The sequence below is a fragment of the Lissotriton helveticus genome, chromosome 9 (genome assembly GCF_964261635.1).
Source record: "Lissotriton helveticus chromosome 9, aLisHel1.1, whole genome shotgun sequence".
Taxonomy (NCBI): Eukaryota; Metazoa; Chordata; class Amphibia; order Caudata; family Salamandridae; genus Lissotriton; species Lissotriton helveticus.
In genome coordinates this window covers 1219724101-1219746193 of record NC_136070.1, presented here as the reverse complement: position 1 = coordinate 1219746193, position 22093 = coordinate 1219724101, and positions in this window count along the sequence as shown.

Genomic DNA, 22093 nt, shown 5'->3' with positions numbered 1-22093 from the left:
AATTTCAACACTCATTGTTTGTGAATCAATCCATGTTTTTGGCATTAATGTTGGTAAGGGCATGAAGATCGGGCCAGTGTTAATGTCATACAGCAGATAACTGTACTGAAGCACATATCTCTTACGCTTGACTCAGATATTTGAATCAACTTCAGAAAGGATCAAGAACCCTGGCCTGCTCAGCTTTTGGATCCATTTTTCAAGGGAACAAATACAGCAGCTCCACTTCTAATGGGGCCAGTGATGTCCAGCTAGGGCCCCGGGTGTCACAATGGGGAGGCTAGCATGACAAGACGTCTCAGCACAATATACATTACAGAAGATTAGCATTCTAACACTTACCTCTACCGAGGACAAGGCACCAAAACGTGTTTGCATCTACTCCTATTTGTAATGAATGAGAAAGGTTGGGATCTATGCCTGTGAATAACGTATGGCTGCTCTCACGCAGAGACAGAGACTCCAGTGCCCGAAACCACGATGCTGAAAGCATCACTAGCCTATAGTGGATACTGCCCTAGACTACAATGGCAATGATTCATTATGAAGGCCTATAGAAGAGTAAGCCCTGCGTCGTGTGTCAAATTTCAGAACATAGATTACTGCCTAGCTTCCGTCTCCTGCTTCAGAGCGAGGCAGGACAGGCAGCCTGGGGTAGACAGCCCACTCTTAAATACATGGATTTGTTTAGAATTATGATTGTATCTCTGAATAAATAGATCTATTTAATATTTGTACAGGAATGTGAGGGAATATCAGGGGGACGCAACCCCCGAGCCCTAATGGAGAATCTGCCCATGGCTCAATGCCCATTAAATTAGTCATTTGTTTTTGGATCCAGCTGGCAGTATATATAAGTAAGCCCTTCACCACCTGCAGGTTGCTGCTCTAAAGGTTCAGAAAGCAGACAACATGCAGATGCTGCTGAATTGTGTCCTGGTGTTGGATAAACTACAACATGAAAAATCCTGCATATTTATTTGTTGGAGCGCATCCCAGATCTGGCCCAGAAATAGTTGCTGGAACTGGGTGTCCCTGGGTTCCCCCTACATTGCAGCACTGATTGTAGGTTTCCAAAAATAAAGTTCCTGTTTTATTCTGACAAGCATGGTTGTTCTGGTCATCAAATGTACACTTAGGTAGCACAAGAAAGGGCAGCTGACACATGTTGTTCCCTTCCATTTGAGGACTTTATCACACTAGTTGATGTAAGGTACACCCTGGAGCTCTGCATCCATTAATTAACCAATAAGGAAAGTGTTTAAGTACATAATGGTCTCTGTAAGTTAGCAGGTCAGCAGTGCAGAGGTTTTGACCATACATCTGAGTTTACCTTACCTGAGATGAGAGAGGCCTGGCCATGGCCTGGAATGGAGTTTAGAGAATGAACACCAGTGATAACATTTGACAAATAGATGGGAGAGAGGAAGCATGGTTGGATAATCGGGTGCTATAGCCGTGCTAGGAATGGGACAAACTGACAGGTGCGATTGGTCCAGATACCTATAACTGAGATGGTCACTATTGTTCCTGCTCAGTTGGGGTCATCTCACCTGAGCTAAATGTACCTATGCAGAACAGTCAATACCAAACCCCTCCCCTCAATGTACCTTTCTATCCCTCAGCTGCTCTACCTTGCTTTCCATCACTCGAGGGAGGAGACGCCTCACAGGACCAGGAGAAGCAATTTGTACTAATCTGATTAAGCTCCAGGCAGTTCCATGTCTTCTTCCCCTGGGATGAGTGATGTGTTTAATATCCCCAACCTGACTATTAATAGAGACGCCATTTCCGCTGGAATCAAGACACCCCAACAAGAAGCAGATGAGAGTTTATTATGTAGATCGATATGGTACACGTGCGGCCTCCTATCAGGATGGATTTGATTGCAATTGCAGGCACTGGTGTTACATCTCAGAGAAACAAGATTATCCAGCAAAGCAACAACATGACTTCCAATGTCAAGAAACTCGAAATTGCAATGATTTACACATCTGCAGTGTAATTGTTCTAAGGATAGACTTCTTATATAAGCAACTCAAAGCACCTGAGCTAATGAATAGAAAAATACAGGGTTTAGAGCGCTTTGAAACCTCAATAGTAGATATTGATGTACCTTTTTTTCCGACACCTTCACCATTTTAGTTTTGACTCATTGGTTCTAGCAGAAACAATCTTCCCAACATTCAATAATGAGTGCCCTTTTTCATTATCAACATTTTCATCTGCGTATAACTTAAATATTTCTCCCTCAATGCAGGACCTAACTACAACCAAGATTTAAGGTACTCTTGTTCAGTGGGTCTAACTGGTTCCCTCAAAGTTGGGCCTGAAGTTGTGACTTTGTCCCGTCCGGTGCAGCGAGATAACTAACCCTGGGCGAAGCACTACGCTACGCTCGCGGAGTTTGCGAAGTTTTCGCAACTTCGCACTATGCGAGCTGCACATAGCACAGTGCGAACATGCGTAGTGCAGCGTAGCGTAGTGCAGCGGTAATTTTTTGCTTGTTCGCGGTCCTGAACGTCATGTTCGCGACCGCGAGCAAGCAGAATGACATCCCGGCGAGAGATTCTCAACGCGAGGAGGTCAGGTTTCTTATTGTGAGTGGTTGCGCATGCTCGCGACCGCTCTCAATGAGAAACTACCTGTTCGCGTTGAGAAAGCTGCCGCTCGAGTGATAATCTACTCGAGCAGCAGAAAACTACAGCTCGCACTGTGCAAGATGCCGTTTTCAATGCTTGCACAGTGCCGGAAGCTTGTCCGCACTGTGCAATCATTGAAAACGCATCTTGCACAGTGCGAACATGCTACTACGCAGCTCGCGTAGTGCTACGTGAAGTTCGCGAAGTGCGAAGTGCACTTCGCGTAGCTTCGCGTAGCGCTACTTCGCGAACTACTCCAACCCCTAGAGATAACCACAGTTGGTGATTTGTGCTTTTTCGCACTATATTCACTGAAATCTCCAGTTCAACTGGTTGGAGTTTTGTTGTTTTGGCCATGTTTTATTTATTAAAGCTTACTCTATTTTTCTAATTCGGTGTAAGAGTTTTTTGTGTCCGTTTTCAATGTATTACTGCTTGAACTGCTACATAAATACTTTACACATTGCCTCGAAGGTTAGCCAGGTTGATCGGTGCCAAGCTACCAGAGGGTTGAGCACAGTTTAATTTGGGGTTTGCCTGGGACTTCACCCGGACAAGAATTGTGGTTTCTGCTTGAGTAGTGTTTCACTCCCCTTATACAGTAACCACATTTCTGAAACTTGTGATCAGCAGTGAGGCTTTGGACTTGCATTTATACATTGCCATACAGTAACTTTGTGTTACACTACCCTCCCAGATAAATAATTTAAGACCAATTTGCACTTTTTAAATTCTCCTGGATTGGCTCTTTTGCTTTTTTCCAAATCTATTCACATTGCTTCCTGACTGTTTGTGACCATACCCACAGTAATGGAGTTTGAGCAGGTCAACCTGGGAAGCATTTTAGTTGAGCTCAAACAGTTTTGTAAGCAAAGGGGAGGCAAAGGAAGAAGGGCACCAAAATGTTAGCGCTTCAGAAGACTCTGAGGGCCAAGAATGAGGTCCACCTTTTACTGACAGCTACGCAGGAGCACAATGAGGAGGATGATGTGGAAGAGCAGGACCTGGATACCAGCCCTGAAATACAACCTTTAGGGCAGGGGGATGACTCATCGCCTGAGTTGGAACTCCCTGCCAGAGCAGGAAGCAGTGCATCCTCGCATGGCCTATCCCCAGAGGAGCTTGCGGACAGGAAGGCAGGGAGGGATGTCAGGTTACAAATGGCCAGATTACTACAAGCATGCCAAAGACACAGAGGTTATATTCACAATAAAGAAAACAATGACCTTCTCTGATGTGTGACCACCTGATGAATGTCTCAAACAAGCCAACATCTGGTTGACAACGTAGCTATTTAAACAATGACCCAAAGGAATGAAATTCTTCTTTATTACAACCTTCCTAGAACTTCTTACCCCTGACCTATGACTTAATAGTCTCTTGTTCTGTTCGCGCAATTAAACGGCCTAGGCTTGATCAATGACTCTGATCGATCATTATAAGCCCACATCAACAATATTAGTGAAAACGTGGTTCTTCTGCCACTCCATATCATTTTTACCATGTCTTGCGTATCCTCAAAGATTGCAGGCCAGAATTTTTCTCATCATGTTGTGATTGACTGGTGGGGTAAGTACTGGTAGTGTTGGTGGTACCGATGGTGGTTATACTGTTAGTGATCATGGTGCTGGTACTGATGCTATCTTGACTGGTGGTGTTGGTGCTAGTGATAACGGGGTTGGTGGTACTGGTAGTGATGGTGCTGGTGGTAGTGATACTAGTGATGCTAGTACTAGTGGTACTGATGGTGATGATACTAGTAATTCTGGTACTGTTGGTGGTATGGCTATTGGTGGTGGTACTGCTTATGGTACTGTTGGGGTTGGTACTGCTTGTGGTAGTACTGGTACTGATTACGGAAGTACAGGTTGTGGTAGTACTGGTGGTATAGGTGATGATCTTTCTTTTTGTTGGAGGTGGTCCTGTTTGTGGTAGTTGCATTCTTGATGGTGGTACTGGTGGTGATGGTACGTATGGTTGCATTGACACTTCTGAAGGTACTGTGGTGGGGTAACTGGTGCTACTGATGCTAGTGGTAATGGTGGTAGAGGTGCTGGAGGAATTGGTGATGGTGGTACTGGTGATAATGATGATCCTGGTGGCTCTGGTGGTTCGAGTGCAGGTGCATCAGCATGGAGTCAGACAGACGGGATAATTAAGCCCTGTTGTCATGGGGCATCCTGGCCATGCATGCTGGGGTGTCACGTATAACAGTTAGATCCCGTCTCATGGACCCCTCTTTAGAACCCTTCTTCACCACAAGAGAAGAGGGCTGCTCGTAGTACCTCACTGCCCACTCCACGGATGTATGACATTACAACGCATACTTTTACAACGCATACCTTTACAACACATTTTTTACAACGCAACATTCATTACAACGCATTCCATTACAACGCATGCCTTTACAACAAATTTTTAAAAACTACCTTTACAACGCATTCCATTACAACGCATACTACCTTTACAACACATACCATTACAACGCATAACATTACATTGCATGTATGGTAAGTATTGGATAGTGTAGGGGTAAAAATTACTATTCTAACTCCAGGGGGGTGCAACAGTAGGGTAGGTGTTGGATAGTGTAGGGGTAAAAATTACTATTCTAACTCCAGGGGGTGCAACAGTAGGGTAAGTGTTGGATAGTGTAGGGGTAAAAATTACTATTCTAACTCCAGGAGGTGCAACAGTAGAGTAAGTGTTGGATAGTGTAAGGATACTATGCGTTGTAATGTTATGCGTTGTAATGGTATGCGTTGTAATGACATGCGTTATAGTGGTATGCGTTGTAGTGTCATGCGTTGTAATGGTTGCGTTGTAATGGCATGCGATGTAATGGATGTTGCGTTGTAAAAGTTTTGTTGTAATGGTAGTGCGTTGTAAAAGTTGCGTTGTAAAGGTTGTTTCCCCCACTCCACATTTTATGTCCATTCTTAGCATCTGTGGAGTTTTCTTTTCAACTTTCTTCTCAAATAAATTGGAGATGGTGTGGGGAGGCGGCTGGTGCAGAGGTTTTACATGTTTTAAGAAAACTCGCTATTCTTGGAGACCAGCTTTTTTTCATCAGTTTTAATTTGATTTGTGACACTCTACAACATGCTCTTTCTTTCTCCATTTTAAATAAATGTCTTATAAATATCTTTTTTTTTTTAGTAAACTTGGCTATGACTAATACACTGTATCTCTGCCATAAAATGAAAAGAAAACATTCTTCAGCACTGACCACTGGGTACAAGATCAACATGTGGCATGCACCCTATAGAGACCATGGAACTCCTTTGTAAGAGGTTTAGCACAACTTCTCCCCAATTATATGCTCTTCTCAGTTTAATCAACATGTGTGTACTGCCACGGCCCCTCTCTTTAAACTTATTTTCCTGTTGATCACATAAGGTCTGGTGACAGCTGCGTTGTCAAGCTAAGTCACATATGTATGTGTTCTACTCTTTAGTTTTTCCAAAGCTTCCTTTCTGTGTTTACATTGTGGCATTGGGCCTACTAATAGAAACTATGTTAACCAAGATGCAGTGGGTTGGCTAGCTTGTCTATTATTACATTTATTGTGTTAATTCTTTTTTTTAATGTTTTTTTAAAAAATATTTTTATTTGCATCAAGGGGAACAAAAAGAAAAACCATAATACACAATAATTATCTACATACAGTTTAGCAAGATCGGTAAATTAACATTTCTAATACAAAAAAATACATAAATCATAGGCAAAGTAGAGGCCACCCAGAAAAAAAAAGGGAATAAAAATATACCGTTATTGAGACATTATTAACCCCCAGATTCTGTCGACTTTCCGTTTCGTCTGCAAGCCCCTTGTAGCAGCAAGAGCAAGCTCCATATTATATATTTCCTTAACCAGGCTCCACCACTCCATAACCGTTGGTGGTTTTTTTTTTAATCCAAGCCCTAGCAATAACGAGCCTAGCACAAGTAACTAAAATGTTCAACAAGTCACAAAATACCCTAGTACCCCCAAATATACCCACCAGCACATCCATTGATGAAAATGTAATAGGATGAGCAAGTCTATCAGAAACAACCTTAGTTATTCCATCCCATAATTCACTAAATTGAGGGCAAGAAAAAAACATGTGAACAATATCAGCACCACTTAGGTCACATTTTGGGCATTTCGTACGCTCGCTGAAATTATTATTTGTTGCCCATTTAAGAATTCTCTCGGGGGTATGATACAGTTGACATACGGTTTTAAACAGCTGTAATTTAAGACTGGAAGATTGAACTGACCGTGTAATAATTCTTTACGTCTTAATAATTCACAATGTTAAAGTGTTTTGGTCATTATAGGCGCTATATTTATGTGCATTTGTGCAATAGATCGAGTTTTGAGATGCTGATTGTGTTTTATGTGTTTATATTAGAAAGTGCGTCTGTCATAACAAACCACCTTGCCCGAAATGCATTTGGACAGGTTTCAGCACACTTGGCTTTAAATGTAAGGCTCCTTTAACTAAGTGGGCCATTCACAGTGTTAAGGCCTGCACGATTGTGTCTCAGTTACTTTGAGAAGGCCCACTGCGTGGGTGAAACCGTGACTGTCATTACTCATACTTTTTGCACTGGAGCAATTTGCATGTTATGAGAATGCATTTTGGACAATAAACTCATATTTCCACAAATGATATGGTGTAACTGTGTGGATTGGTTCAATGGAAGATCAAGGTAGTATGTGAACAGGGCCGGACTGGGAACCACAACCGGCCCTGGCAAAGTGCTCGTCCGCCTCTCCCCCCCTGCCCGCTATGGCCAGTCCGGCCCTGGAGACCCAACAGGAGATATGGCTGCCCCTATCAAAAGAAAGTCACTGGCTGCTACCAATAATATTATAATTCACATACAGGGTCGGACTGGCCATAGCGGGCACCGGGCAATCCCCCGGTGCGCCGCACGGGTGGGGGCCGGTTTTGGGCCCCTTGGGGCCGTTTTTGTTACAGGGCCGTTTTTGCAGCCGAGCACTTTGCCAGGGCCGGTTGTGGTTCCCAGTCCGGCCCTGTGGGTCTCTCCCTCAACAAGAATGAAGCCAAACACCCATGGGAACTGTGGCGGCCATGTTGGAAACGCCACTGTCTATCTTTATCACAATGTTGACCACCTCACATAATTCGTGAAGTAATTCCTGCAAACTAAATTGTAAAAACGCGACAGGGAGTCTGCCTTCACAGCTGCGGCAGGGGACACAACTCTGCAGGAGCCCTCCTCAGACTATATTTGTTCCTGACGCTGTGAGAAGAGGGTGAGCTTGGAAAGATCTAATGATGGCTCCATGGCGATATGCAGTTTCCCCTTAGCATGGGGGAAACTATAGATCCGAATGCCCTCACCATACAGTTTTAGCCTACTGATTGACCAAGGATTTATTTCACAAACGCCCTCTTATGCTTGATTGTAACTTGCCTTTTACAACTTGTCCTCTGCACCTGTATTGTAATGGACGCTAAATGTTAACAAATTGTAACCTTCCTTGTCTAAAGTTATCTGTCACTCACTTCCGTCTTGTTTGCACTATATAAAACTTCAAATAGATAAATGACTAAAAGCACAGCTGTTGTGAGTGAATTGTGAAGGGTCTATTATGGTACACAGTTTTCATAGTGTATGTATTCCAATTACTTGGCCTCCTAGTGCTTTGTAACAGAGTCTGTATGCAGCTTAGAGCCTGACTATGTGGGGAGAGTCCCGGGGTGAGCTATTCAATGGGTGTGCCTTAGCCCATATTAGTAAGTGTGCTGTAGAGTGCTTTTATGGTTTTCCCTGTGGGTGGTTTCCATTGGGGGCTGGGGGGATCATGTGTCCTACCTTCCAAACAGTTAGAAGTTGGTGTGTTTAGGTTGCCTCTGGTGGGCTGTATCGGATTGGGAGTGCAGAACATCTGTCCGTCTACCTAACATGGGCCAGAATTTAGGTTGGGTCTCTATCAGACACTGTAACTGTAAGGCGTGCTCCTGGAATATCGAGGTAGGAATCTCGATGGCACCAAATATTGTGTCACAATAGCGAAGGAAAAATATCAAAAGGTAACTAAGTATTGATTTTCTTGAGTTGTGTAAAGAAAATCCCCCCCACACTGCCCCGGGACCGCCACCCCGGGGCTCTTAGTTAATGTATGCAGGGGGGCTCACGGGCCCCCCCTGCAGCCCCAGGGACCGCCACCCCCCGGGGCTTGTACAAAATAGGTGGGGGGGCTCGCAGGCCCCCCAGCCCCGTGGACTGCCACCCCCGGGGTTTTAAAAGTTTAGCTGGGGGGGCTCTGAGGCCCCCCCCCAGCCCCGGGGACTGCCACCCCCCGGGGCTCTAATTTAATGTATGCGGGGGGGCTCACGGGGCCCCCGCAGCCGGTTGGGGACCACCAACCCCAGGGGCTTTTTTTTTTAAATAAAAAAACCTGTGTGGGGAGGGCTTGTGCCCCCCCCCCCAAGCCCTGGGGACCACAAACCCCTGAGGTTTCTCAAATGATGGGATGGGGCCGCGTGGCCCCCCTCCTGGAGCTCTCGAGGGTCCTGGGGACCGCCACCCCCCAGGGCCGGCTCCTGCAGTGTCCCGGGGTGCCCATCCCGGGACACTGCAGGAGTCATTTACAAAAACTGCAGGAGTCATTTACAAAACCTTTGAAATTCACTGAAAAAACCATAGGTTTCAGACATGTTATAGCAGCCGCGGGCCGTGGAGGGAGTTACGGTGGGGCAGGGAGGCGGGGAGGGGGAGGGGCAGGGTGGAGGGACCTAAACACTGGCATATGGATTATTGCAGGTAAGTACACAATTTAATTATTAAAACGAATTTCGTAGCGCGCACTGCATCGCAATCTATCCTTGTTAGGGCAATGTTCAAATGTGCTGTCGGACAGGAATTCAGGCCTTTTTAAAGAACTTTCTCTTACGTATCCGTTAAAATCTTCTCGGAAAGGTTAATCACATTCAATTCCTGTGATGCAGACCCACCTATTTCTTTGGTTGTCTCAACCGTTCTTTTGTCCATGTATCCATTTTTGGTGTCTCCCCTTCCCCTCTGGCCTCTTCTTGTCTTCCTCTGTTTTCTCTTCCCCGACCCCTGCCAGGTCCCCCTCGTTGGATGTTTTTTGTTGTTGTTGTTCTAACGCCATCCGCATTTCTGTTAAAAAATCGGTCTTTTTACTCAGATCCGCGTTTGTTGCGGGGTTATTCTCTGTGTCACTCATGTCTGTACTAGGACTCAAAGCTTGAGAATTCTCTGCTTGTAATTTCTAAGCGACCCTTGCTCTTGCGCTCTTCATATTGTCTGCCAAAGGTAAAAATTCAACCTTCCTCAAAGTCTATTTTGTCCCTTTGGAATTTCTGCTCTTTGCGCTGTTTCACTCTGTCTTCATGCTTCTCTAGATTTTACAGAATGTCATTTTTGTGTTTGGCTTGGTCTTCCGACAGAGTCATTTTTAGGTTTTGCCTAGCAAATGCGTACGAAGTACGCATGCGCTAGGAAAAAACTTATGTTTTTCTCTGTGGGGTCGGGTATCCGCCCCCTCCTCCCATTGGCTAGCTCCATAAATGGAGTCTAGCCATTGGGAGAGGGCTCTGTCCGTCAATCCCGGACCAGATTCGGGGGCGTTCCCGAGAATTTTTCGCTTTTGGCTACGTCAGCCGAAAGCCTGTTCTCGTCAACGCCCCCGAATCTGGTCCGGCATTGCACGACAGCTCCTTCCTGCACACATTACCCTGCCTTTAATTAATTACAACCTCCTTCAAGGCAAACCTTTAATAAACAGCCATTTGTGCTGACGGAGTAGAATCAAAGTGCTTGCATCGCAGCCACTGAGTGCACAGAACTGTGCGGGCAGCACGTCCCCAGAGAGTGCACGGGGGGGGGGGTTGTGACCTGATCCGAGGGCTGCACGCGCTCCAATTCCTCTGGGAACCTTGTCCGGAGTCCCCCAAAAGGTGCACCGAGGGTTGTGATAGGATCCAAGCGCTGTACCCCCCCCGGCTTTGGGGGCCGTGACGCAGAAGTGCTCTGAAGGTTTTTCCAGAAACGTCACTGCGTCAGGCTTCCCGGTGCCGCCAAGCTTCCCAGGGCTATTGGTTGGCGCTTCTAGGAAATATGCAGCGGCTCTGTGGCTGAAGTACAGAGTACCTCCAAAAAAGGCTGATTAAGACTGCAAAGTTTGGTGTTTTAGGGAGTACGGAACAGCCTACCACGGTGCAATGGAAGCCAAGCTGTACGTGCCCCAGACCTAAAGATTACCAAGGGCGCACGTGCACAAGACATTCACAGTGCACTCAAATGTGTAATGTTTTCACGAAAGAAAGAAACCCACTTAGTGCCCAGCGTCGCGAAGCCAACTATCCACATTATCATCCTCTTTGAAATGGCCGACGCGCCTATTCCACTTTTGCTGGATCACTCGCCGTCCTTGATCTCGCTCACTTCTTTGGGGGCGTTAATTGAAGGGCGGTTCCAAATTAACGTGGACTTAAAAACTGCGGGATACTCGCCTTTGGCCTGAGGCATCCCGAAACTGGATTGAAGATCCTCACATGCCGCTAAAATGTAAGTACTAGGGGCCCCCCGAGCGCCAATAACTGTGGATATTTTTCGCCCCACTGGGATCTGAATTGGTTTTTGAAACCCGTCCCCTTTCGCGTTCTGCTACACGGGGCAATTTCAGCATATCTGTCTGTCCCTGCCTGAGAGAGTGGTTTTACAGTAATTAATCAGAACGCCGGGTGCCGAGTAGTTTAGCGTGTTAAACAGGGTAATTTTAACCTTCCATCAGCCTTAAAATTTGTCGACTCCGGACACATATGCTTAGACTTGTAAATCGGATTGCTAAGTCTGTCTGCCCCCCCATTTTTGAGGTAGTGGCTTTGAAGTAACTTGTAAGACCGCCAGGGGTGCGGAGTAGCTCTACCTGTAAAACGGGGGTACTTCTAACATCCCCCTGACTAAAAACCTCTCGCTACTGCTTAGTTCGAAAATATTTATGAACCTTATTAACAGCGTAAAAGACTACGATCGAGTAATGTCTATTCTTATAACTCTCCGCAGAAACCGTCGCTGAAAATCTTGCAACTAGAAGCAGTTCATCGGCCTGGCTGCTGATTCTCCGGCCGATGAATTAGCACCGGTCACTACTACGTTAACGAGGTATGCTGTCCTGGCTATGGACTGCGCTAATATGTAGTGGGGTAGATTCACCCTGGCGCTGACTCTCCTAAGCAAGCCCCTTCTCTACTAGACCAGCCAGCGTGGATGGTTAAACAGCAGGTTTACCGAACCGTGTATATATTCCCCCCCCCTTCCTCCCCCCGCCCTCTGCTGTCTGTGTCTCCGGCCCCTTGTTTTGTTTTACCAACGATTGAACATTGGCAGAGTGGCATGGTCCAGCTAGGATTCAAACTTATGTCTGTGGGCTACGTACAAATCTCAGCAGCAGCCACACTGACCACTGAGCTCGTGTTTCTGGATAGCAGCCTGTGATATGCGCACGGATCCCTGCAGCAGGCCAGCTAAACCTTTGTGCTGAGATAGAAATGTGACATGAATGAAGGCTTCAGGAACATCTCGGTAGCAGTGGCATTAACTGTCCGGGCTATCAGACCTACGCTTTTCATCCCTATCTCTGCTGTAGAGACAAAAACCTACTGAGCTGTCTCACTTGAAGTGAATCATGAGAGCTGCACATCGCACATACTTTGCTGTTGCAAAAGCCTTTGGCCTGTAAGTTATGGAGAAATCAGTGCAGCATGTGCTGAACCCATTGAACTTTCTGTTCAGATCGTTTTTGCCTCGCACACAGAGCGACCCTTGAAGGTTTGGCAGTTTATTTTTGGCCAACGCTATATAGTTTTTTATGTAAGTACCTATCCGGGTGGCGCGACTTTGCAGCAATATATTTCATTATGTATGGGGTGCTATTTTTCTTAATTTGGGCCAGTGCAGTTTCCCAGAAAGTCCATATTGGGGGGAAAAATGAATATTGATTTTAGCTGCTGTAGAAAAGCACTGACCATTTGAATAAGATATTGGACACCATTACAATCCGCAGGTGCTGGCAAATTATCGTAACCGGCTCAGTGGGGTTCGTAGATGAAATGGACAAAATTTATGCAGCTGATTCAAATTTACCTTAAGGTGGTTAAGAGGCTGTGATACTCCAGTTCACTGGTACTCATTTTATCAACCTCAGGAGGATGTAATGGCGAGTTGTTCCCTCAAGTATTTTTCCCACGACTTTGCTGCTTCTAGAGTTCTCTTTACGAGGTTCATGCCCGCGAGTTCTGAGTAGAAAAAATACACGTGTGAAGAAAGCTCAAAGAAGGAGAGTGTGTGCTGTCGTGATGAGTGAATGATTATTGTACCGTAAGTCACAGGGTCAAATACCCAGAAGGACTTCACTGCCTTTCATCCTTTTGAAGTAAGTAAAATGATTATCAATTTCTATTTGGCAATAGTTTTTATGTAAAAAAGGTCTTTGTACCATACTTTGGATAAAAGTAATAAATATAACTGATTATTTCAAATTCCCATTTGAACTTCTTCTATCAAATGTATTTGATTTTCTAAGTCTTGGGGTGCCGGGCACGTTACTAGTCAGGATGAGGATGCATTGTGAGAGCTCTGGGAGTGTCTTGGATCTGAGGCACGAGTCACTGTAAGTGGAGACTGGGGTGCGTCGCAGAGTCTGTGAATGGGTCTGTACTTGGACAGTTGTGTATGCAGACTGCATTATGAGAGGTTCCTTTGATACATAGTGTAGATGTCAACGATGTTGCATTATATGCCTCCCCCCACCGAGCTATGTAAATATGTGGCAAATAACATCGACTCTTCCAGTCTTCCTGCAACAAAATCTCTCTCACGCACGCACTCTCTTCTCTCTCTCACGCACTCACTACTCTCTCTCACGCACTCTCTCCTCTATCTCTCTCTCGTATTTTCAGATGTTGTCAACCTGCATGTGTCTTTCACGATGCTCTGATGTCCCTCGCCGTTAGTCACAGCCTGAGCCACCCCCATCATTTCTTTGACATCTGTGGTATCCAGGTTTGTCTACTGACAGCTGTACTTGTTGTTCGTTGTGACGAGCAGCCCAGCTAGCATCATCTGTTTGTGTTGGAAGCTTGCACTGCCTGACCTTTGCTTCGCCTGGTGGCCTAAATCGCACATATTTCCTTGAGCTGTATCTGCATGATGCTAAACCATACCTTTTCTGTGCTGCAGATGTTAGGAAACGTATGACATGTTATATTCTTGTGCGAATTTCACGTTTCCACTTGCTTGCAAGAGAACTGCAGGTTAGCAGCACAAGGTATTCATACAGTTTCTCAATTCACGTGATACCACAGAAGCATGCCGCCGATTAATTTATCTAATTTCACAGTTAACAGAGATTAGCTGACATACAGGTAACTCAGTATTTGTTGTTTACACAAGCTATTCACTCATGTAAAAAGAACGTTGCACACGCCTGATTTTTTGTGGAGAGATGTTGGAATTCTTTCTTTTGAAAACTTACAAGGGTTATCAACATTTTAGTGTGGAGAACTTTTTGTGTTCATCACTTCAGACGAATGTATATTAATTTCCTTATGATGCTGGAAGCCTCTGTCTGCGTCCAATCAAAAGATAGCTCAGCGGGTTAATCTGCCTGCTGCCAAGAATTATGTGCAATCTGCATTTCAAGAGTTTTGCTGATCCGGGCGGATTGAATACTTTTCATTCAGAGGTCGGTGACTCCAGTACTACTTTTGACCCCTGATCACAACTAGGGGCTAATTCTGTTTCCGATGAAAATCCCTGTTGTGGCCTGTTGCGCATGACGACTTCTCCACGAATTGTTCTGTGGAAGAGACACAAGGGGGCGCTGTGCTTGCTTCCCTGCCCCCTGGCTGTGCTTGCTTCCCAGCCCCCTGGCTGTGCTTGCTTCCCTGCCCCCTGGCTGTGCTTGCTTGCTTCCCTGCCCCCTCGCTGTACTTGCTTGCTTCCCTGCCCCCTCGCTGTGCTTGCTTGCTTCCCTGCCCCCTCGCTGTGCTTGCTTGCTTCCCTGCCCCCTCGCTGTGCTTGCTTGCTTCCCTGCCCCCTCGCTGTGCTTGCTTGCTTCCCTGCCCCCTAGGTGTGTGGGTGTGGCTCTCCTAGGTGTGTGGGTGTGTGTGGCTCTGGGTGTGGCAGTAATTGCTGTCTGCTGAGCTCGTCCAGTAGGGTACAATAGGTCTTACATTTGCGAGAGATTAAGCTGTTGGCAATGTAAATGACAATGCCATTTATTTATCTGTTTTCAAAACCAACACACAAATAAAAATGTTGTCATTTACAATGCCAATAGCTCTAACTTTTGCAAAGGCGAAACAGTTGCATTGTAAATGCTTGTTTCTATTTCATCCTCTTGAGCTTTTAATTCATTCCTTATATCCTTTAGGGCTTTTTCTATGTGTTTGATTTGGATTAATATCAGACCCATAGATGATTCTAATAAGTGTTCGCCCCATTCTTGTAACAATTCCCCGCTTGAATCTTGATGGCTTGGGATCAGCATGAGGGGAGTCCTCTGGGAATTCTTTTCACCTCTACATATTTTTGTAACGAGATTAGCTTCGCACCATTTATTTATTTCTTTCTTCGAGAGTCTCTCCCAATATCTGAGGATGTCTTTAATGTTGCTTTGAGTTGTTATTTGACCTCTTTCATGTTGTTGCGCATTGCAGGCTGTGAATAATACAGAAATTTCAGCATTGCGTTTCGCATCTCTTCTTCCCACGGCAAATGTGTTTATACCACTTTTGATTAATGATTCCCTTCCGCCTAGAGCGATGAGTTCCCCTCCCTATGGGTTTAATTTATAAAGACACTCCTGTGTTACTGTGATTATACTCAATTCCTTCCTTTCACAGCTGAAAGGAATGAACTGAATGATACTAGAATTATGTAAAAAACATCACTTGCATTAAAGGCTCACCAGAGAGCAGAAAATGGAACTAATACTTATGAATCTAATAAAGACGGACATTAAAGCGGAATGATCCTCTTAAAATATAGTCAAAATGATCACAGAGACAAGAGCACTTTTTCACTATTTACTCAACACCACGTTGTTTGTTTAATTAATGCACTACATTACCCACAATGCACTAATTTGTTGAAACAGGAAGAAGCCATGTGCAAACAGAAATAGAAATAAAAGAAGAACTTTGCTCTGTACGATCTGAACCCGTGAACAAGGTCAGAGTTACCTGACCAAAACGCATAGGGCATGGCAACCATCACCAAATAAATCTACCTATTAACAACAGAGAAGACGAGTGAGTGCCTTTTTTCAACTTTGCTTTGCAAAAAATTGTTTCATATACACACATATATATATATATATATATATATATATATATATATATATATATATATATATATATATATATATCCATGCTAAAATTATAAAGAGAGAGCCCAAACCTTTGAGGCGGGTAATCTCAGTAACCACAGCACCAATCACAACACCCAATACAGCGTTGGAAAGGGCAGTTGCAGCAGAAGGACATAGGCTATGCAGATGGCCACCGTATATTTTGCTTTTCTTGCAGAGTTTTATATAGCGCGAACTTGACCCGAACTGAATCAGGTATCAGAGCGCTTTACATAGCACCAGTTACGTTACATGAGGACACACATTAATTTCTGTTAGGCACGGGGAGATTAAGTGATTTGCCCAGAATCACAGGATGTTTGGCGTCGTTACCAAGACTCAAAGCCAGATCCCCAGGTCCGAGGTCGAGCGCCTTAGCCGTTAGGCCAACTCCTCTATACATTTAAAAGGTAAAAGAACCGTGCCAGCAAAGTAGTCCCTTGTGGGCGTGTCTGCGTTGTGCTGTGGGCGTGGGCTGGGGGCGTGACTAACGCTGGTAGTGTGTGGTACGGCCATCACATCGTGGGCTGTGGGCGTTTGCTGGGGGGTGACTAACACTGGGGGCGTGACATACACTGGGGGCGTGTGTCCGCCCTTCATGCCATGTGAGTCGTACATACAAGCGGCAATTACGTGGCTGCGCAGCATCAAGGGGCACGCTGGGGGCGTGACACGCTGGGGGCGTGACACGCTGGGGGAGTGAGAAACGCTGGGGGCGTGTGTCCGGCCTTCATGCCATGTGAACGCAATTGCGCCGCATCAAGGGGCACGCTGGGGACGTGAGAAACGCTGGGGGCGTGTGCTACTTTCCGCCCTTCATGCCATGTGGGTCGAACATTAATCAGAAGATCGCCTGCTGTGGCCGTGTGCTGGGGGCGTGACAAACGCGTTCACCTGGAGGCCTGGTAAGTAACGTTACTGCAGCCTCTCCTGCGCGCTGTTACTGAACTCTCTCTTTCAACGAAATTACACGCGCCTGCTACCATCAACCAGGATTCTAGCCGGGCTCAGGCGGCGGATCAGTACACTAATTACACGCGCCTGATAACATCACCAAGGGCTGCAGCTGGGCCTCAAGTGGGGGAACACGGGCCTGCTAACATCAAACAGGCCTGCATCTGAGCGTGTCTGCGGGGACAATTACTGCAGCCTCTCCTACTCGCTGTCACTCAACTCTCTCATTAAACGGATTTACCCGTGGCTGATAACTCTCTCATTCAACGACATTACACGCGCCTGCTAACATCAACCAGTGATGTAGCCGGGCTCAGGCGGCGGATCACTACACCAATTACACCGCCTGCTAACATCAACCAGGGCTGCAGCTGGGCCTTCTCCGTCCCTATTCTAATGAAACAAAAAAATGTGTCTACCGCGAGATTTTAAAATAAATTGCCCTTGCCAAATACACACAATACACACATTCTATTTCATACCCAACAACGTCGGGACGGGCTGCTAGTATATATATATATATATCTCCAAGGTACGTAAAATAATACATCTGTACTCCCTCTACTTGCATTTACCTTTCAATATTTTATCCCTCAATATTTTGTCCAAAATATTGGTGTATTACGAAATTGTTTGCCTTGATCTCACTGGGCCTGTCAGCCACCCCTCATGGTTATGCCTTTTCGTAAGCATTGGTCAAGGAATTGTGTTGGCCATTCAAGGGACATGGTAGGTCGTTGTTATCCTTCCTGCAGTCGGGCCAAAGAACTCAACAACAAAAAGATAGTCCTGTCCTAACTTTTTAAGTGCGAAGTTAATCTCCAGACTGCAGAGTCTTCACTATTAACTCTTAGTTTGTGAATAGCAAAAAAGTAAACTTACACAAAGTGTACATTTACCTTTGTAAATCAGGCACTCAGGGGCAATTTTACCAAGGCAGTCGAAATTAAATTTTCGCCGCTTTTGCAGGCCGTTTCGGCCGCAAAGCGGCAATAATTTCATCGCCCTATTAGCAAGCTGTCGCTAACATCAGCTAGCGACAGCTTTTAGGTGATAGGGAGCGGTTTGGGGCCCGCTTTACATGTCAGCGATATTTATCGCAAATGACATGGAAAGTGGGAGTACCCAACCTGTTAGCGACTGAAAACAGTCACTAACATCGCTATCGCCTATTATCAACGCAGGCTTAGCGATTAAAAAATGTGCTCTAAGCGCGAATATCGCTGAAAACTAACGCCTGCTCAGACCACTTCTTAACCTGTATATCCAATGGGAGTTGGATATTCAGGTTAAGACCCTATTGGCATTAATGCCTGAATATCGCTGGACTCCCAGCGATATTCACGCATTTCGCCGCTATCGCCGGATATTTTATCGCATTGGAGATAAACGTTGCTAATAGCACTTTATCTCTGCGATAAAGTCCGGCGATGCGCGGCGATAAAAAACATGATGCTAAGCTTATTTAGCGATAAATATCACTAGTTGTTGATAATATGCCCCTTGATGTTTTAATTTTCCTACCTATTGCATGACTTTGAGTCAGTAGTCTTCATCCCTTCTCTGGCTGTCCTAACTCTAACTGCCCTTAATAGCGGGCGGTCACTGCCTTACGCTGCAAGAGTTAAGAGCAGAGCCCTTGCAGAAAAGAGGGCAGATCCCACGTGCTCAGTGGTGACAGTCAGAGATGGGACATCAAGCTCATTATCTGCATCAGGGATAAGCAGAGGAGTGACACATGGGCCATCGTTAGGGGAGGAGGATCCTGCCAGCAGGGCTCTGGGCTCGATGGCCTGGACCGCTCCCGAGTCACATCTGATGACAACAAGCGGAGTTTGCAGCCATTATTCGTCAGGACGCTTTGACTGAATGAATTAGCGCCGCTCCCACCCGCCCTGTGGATATCTGGGGGATGACGACGCCCCCTTCCCACCCCCACAAGTGTTGTTCCTTTCCTTCCACTCTCATCAGCATGGCTTAAAAAAATCATCCAGCCAATTAGGGCGCATTTATCTGATGCCCTGTGGAGGGGAACCTCTGTCTTTGAGATATAGAAGTAAAACACTGCTGGGAAACAGATGTTCAACAAGCTTTGGCAAAGCCAATAGGTCTCACCTTCTGACTTTGATAATGTGGACCCATTGGCTTTGCTTATGGTTTTTGCCAATGCTGTTCAGCATGAGCAAAAAGAAAACAAATAATAACGCGCATGGTGAACACCATTAGCCAAAAAATTGATGATGTATGCACGTGCATGCATCATCATACATCAGCTCATATGAGTCATGACGCTACGACAGCCCTAGCGTTAGGGTCCATGCTCGTCTTGACGTGGCTGTAGGTTTGTTGTTTTCATTTACTGACCCAAAAATGCATTAACGTGGAGCGCTGAAAAAAAAAATTAACTAGGTTTTTTTTTTTCTAGAAAGGAGTGTCGCAGAAGCAAATTGCAGGGAAACAGCCCTCCAAAAACATTTAAAAAAATAAAAGAGAATGAGATGGTCTGCAGAGGGATACCAGGGTTAGGGAACAACAAAAAATTTCGGTTGGGATAATGTATAAATAAATAAATTTAAAAAACGATCAGGGCAGGGAATGGGAAGCAACAGATAAGCTGCAGTGGAGAGGGAGCAACATGGGGAGGGTTGGGGCATGATTTCAGTGGGGAAGCAGAGCACGACGGAGACAGCAAGAAAACACATGCACTCTCTTGGAGAGCTAAGAGAAAAAATGATTTAAAAAAGTTTCCTTAATGTATGCAAGAAGCAAGTCAGCCATTCAAAAGGGGGTATAGCAGTTATGCTTCAAGGAAAGACAAACACAAGAATTAGAAGGAAACACAGTGAAGCAGAAGCAAGCAAATAAAATTGACAGAAAACCTATCCAGTTTAAAGCAATGAGCAGATCCAAAGACCTGTAAGTATTGCTATTGTTCAAAATATGTCTTCAACAATGTACAGCCAAAAGCTGTCTGTAGGCAAGACCCAAAACACCACCAGAGAGGGACAGAGAACCAACAGTGCTTCTGGGGGTGCAGGGGAAGAGCAACATGGAGATAGCGGAGGGAACCAGACGGGAGAAGCAGCCCATAGGGAGAGATCAAAAAATGCGTGCGCTAATATGGATTGCTGAAAGAATACAAGAAAAGGAAAGAAACCCATCCAACAGAAATCAAGGAAATGAGATAGACAAGAAAGTCAACCCCTCATGAGCAAATGGCTGATCTAAAACCCAGCTAAGTATTGATATTGTGCTCATTAGTTTTTTTCACCAGCAGACAGATAAAGGTTGTCCATTGGCAAGATGTATAAATTGTCAGAGGATTTGTACTTTATTCCTTTTCAGATTCTTTTCAGTAACACAACGGAACGTGGTAGAGAGTTTAAGATTTCATCCACTGATTGAAATCATATGCATTTCTACATATGCAAGCCTTAGAAAAAGGCAATACGTGGCAACAATTAGACCTGCTCAGGGGCGTAGAAAGGTGGGGGGCGCGGTGCGTGCGGGCTGTCCCTGGTGTCATCACTGAGGGGGGTGACAAAATGGCAAAAATATGTGTTTTAAACACATATTTTTGCCATTTCGTCAAGCAGTGGGTGACAAGAAATTTTCAATCCGGGTACCACCTGACTGTGCTAAGCCACTGGACCTGCTGGCTTTTGCCATTGCTTTTTTTTATCTCCCTCACACAATGTAAGGCAACGACATTAGCAGTGGAAGGATACAACTCATCCAATCAAAACACAGTGAGAGTGAAGTGTTCCTGGGGCTGAACAGAAAGAAGAGCAGCAGGAAAAAGCCACTGAATCGCTGTGAGACAGGCGCTTGCCAAAACTCCCTATTCTAATAAGGCCTATGCACCGCTTCCTAGCCCATTGTGCCAAACTTATGCGATACTACGCGGAACCCCTGTGAGACGCCACTCCCGGCAGAGCGAAGAAGCCTATCGGGAACATCACTTTTAACTTGGAGTATCAGCTCGCAGCGCCACCTTATAGGGACCAACGCTTAAAGAGCATATTACCGCTTTTAAGCGCGACATCTAATTGATCAGACCCCCAATATAAACTACGGTAATAAGAAACAGCTGGCCAATTTAGGGAAGATAAGGAATATAGCAAGATCTTTTAACATCTATAAGACCAAACTCTATAGATTTTTCCTCCGCACGTGTCGGAAAACTACATGCTATTCTATTCGGAGCGAGATACATCAGGACTGGAAGAAGCCCGGTGATTTAAGAGTTCTATACATGTAGAGGCAAGGGGTGAAAAATTGTATATGACCCTGCTACCTTGACAGAAAAAAAGATTAAGTCTTGAAAAAGATGGCATAAAGCATTATAGTCCATCGAAACGCGTTGACGCACTTCTCTTGTACAATTCAGGATTCCAGCACTTCAGTACAATCATAGATTTAATCTTTGTGTAGGACAAAGTGTTACTATAGGACATTGAGTGCACCAACCGTATTGCACACATTATATGTCTTACATGTTTCTGTCTGTTCTTGTGATTATGCAGGCCATAGTCAATGGTTCTGATTTGATTTTATTGAATTACTGTTGTATGATGCAATTGATTTTTATTGTGGTTTATGTATTATATTGTATTACACTATTTTTAATCGGGCATGAAAATTTCTCTCTTTGATCAAATAAAATATTTGTTCTTTTTATACACTTTATACTGTATGATTTTATGTATATATGTGCCATAGTGCTTAACTAGGTCAAGGGGATTTATCTTTTTAAGGCCTAACTAGGACAAATGAGATTAATATTAACCACAGCAGTTGTGGACCTTAAATGTATGTCAAACCATATGCAGAACAATTAGGACATGCACAGCATTAGCCTTGAGCATCTGAAAGGTGAAGAGGCAAAAGAATATATTCAACGACCATGGGCCTGGTCCTAGCTGTGAACTAAAATGGAGTTGTTTATAAATGTGGCCAGCAACATCACTTTTTAAAAAAATGTGCAAGCACAGGGCCTTTAAAGCAATACCATTTTGTATACAATGAAAAGAATTGGGCTTTGCATGGAAACTTCAAGTCCATGCAGTCGTAGTTACATTATCAATGGAGCATAA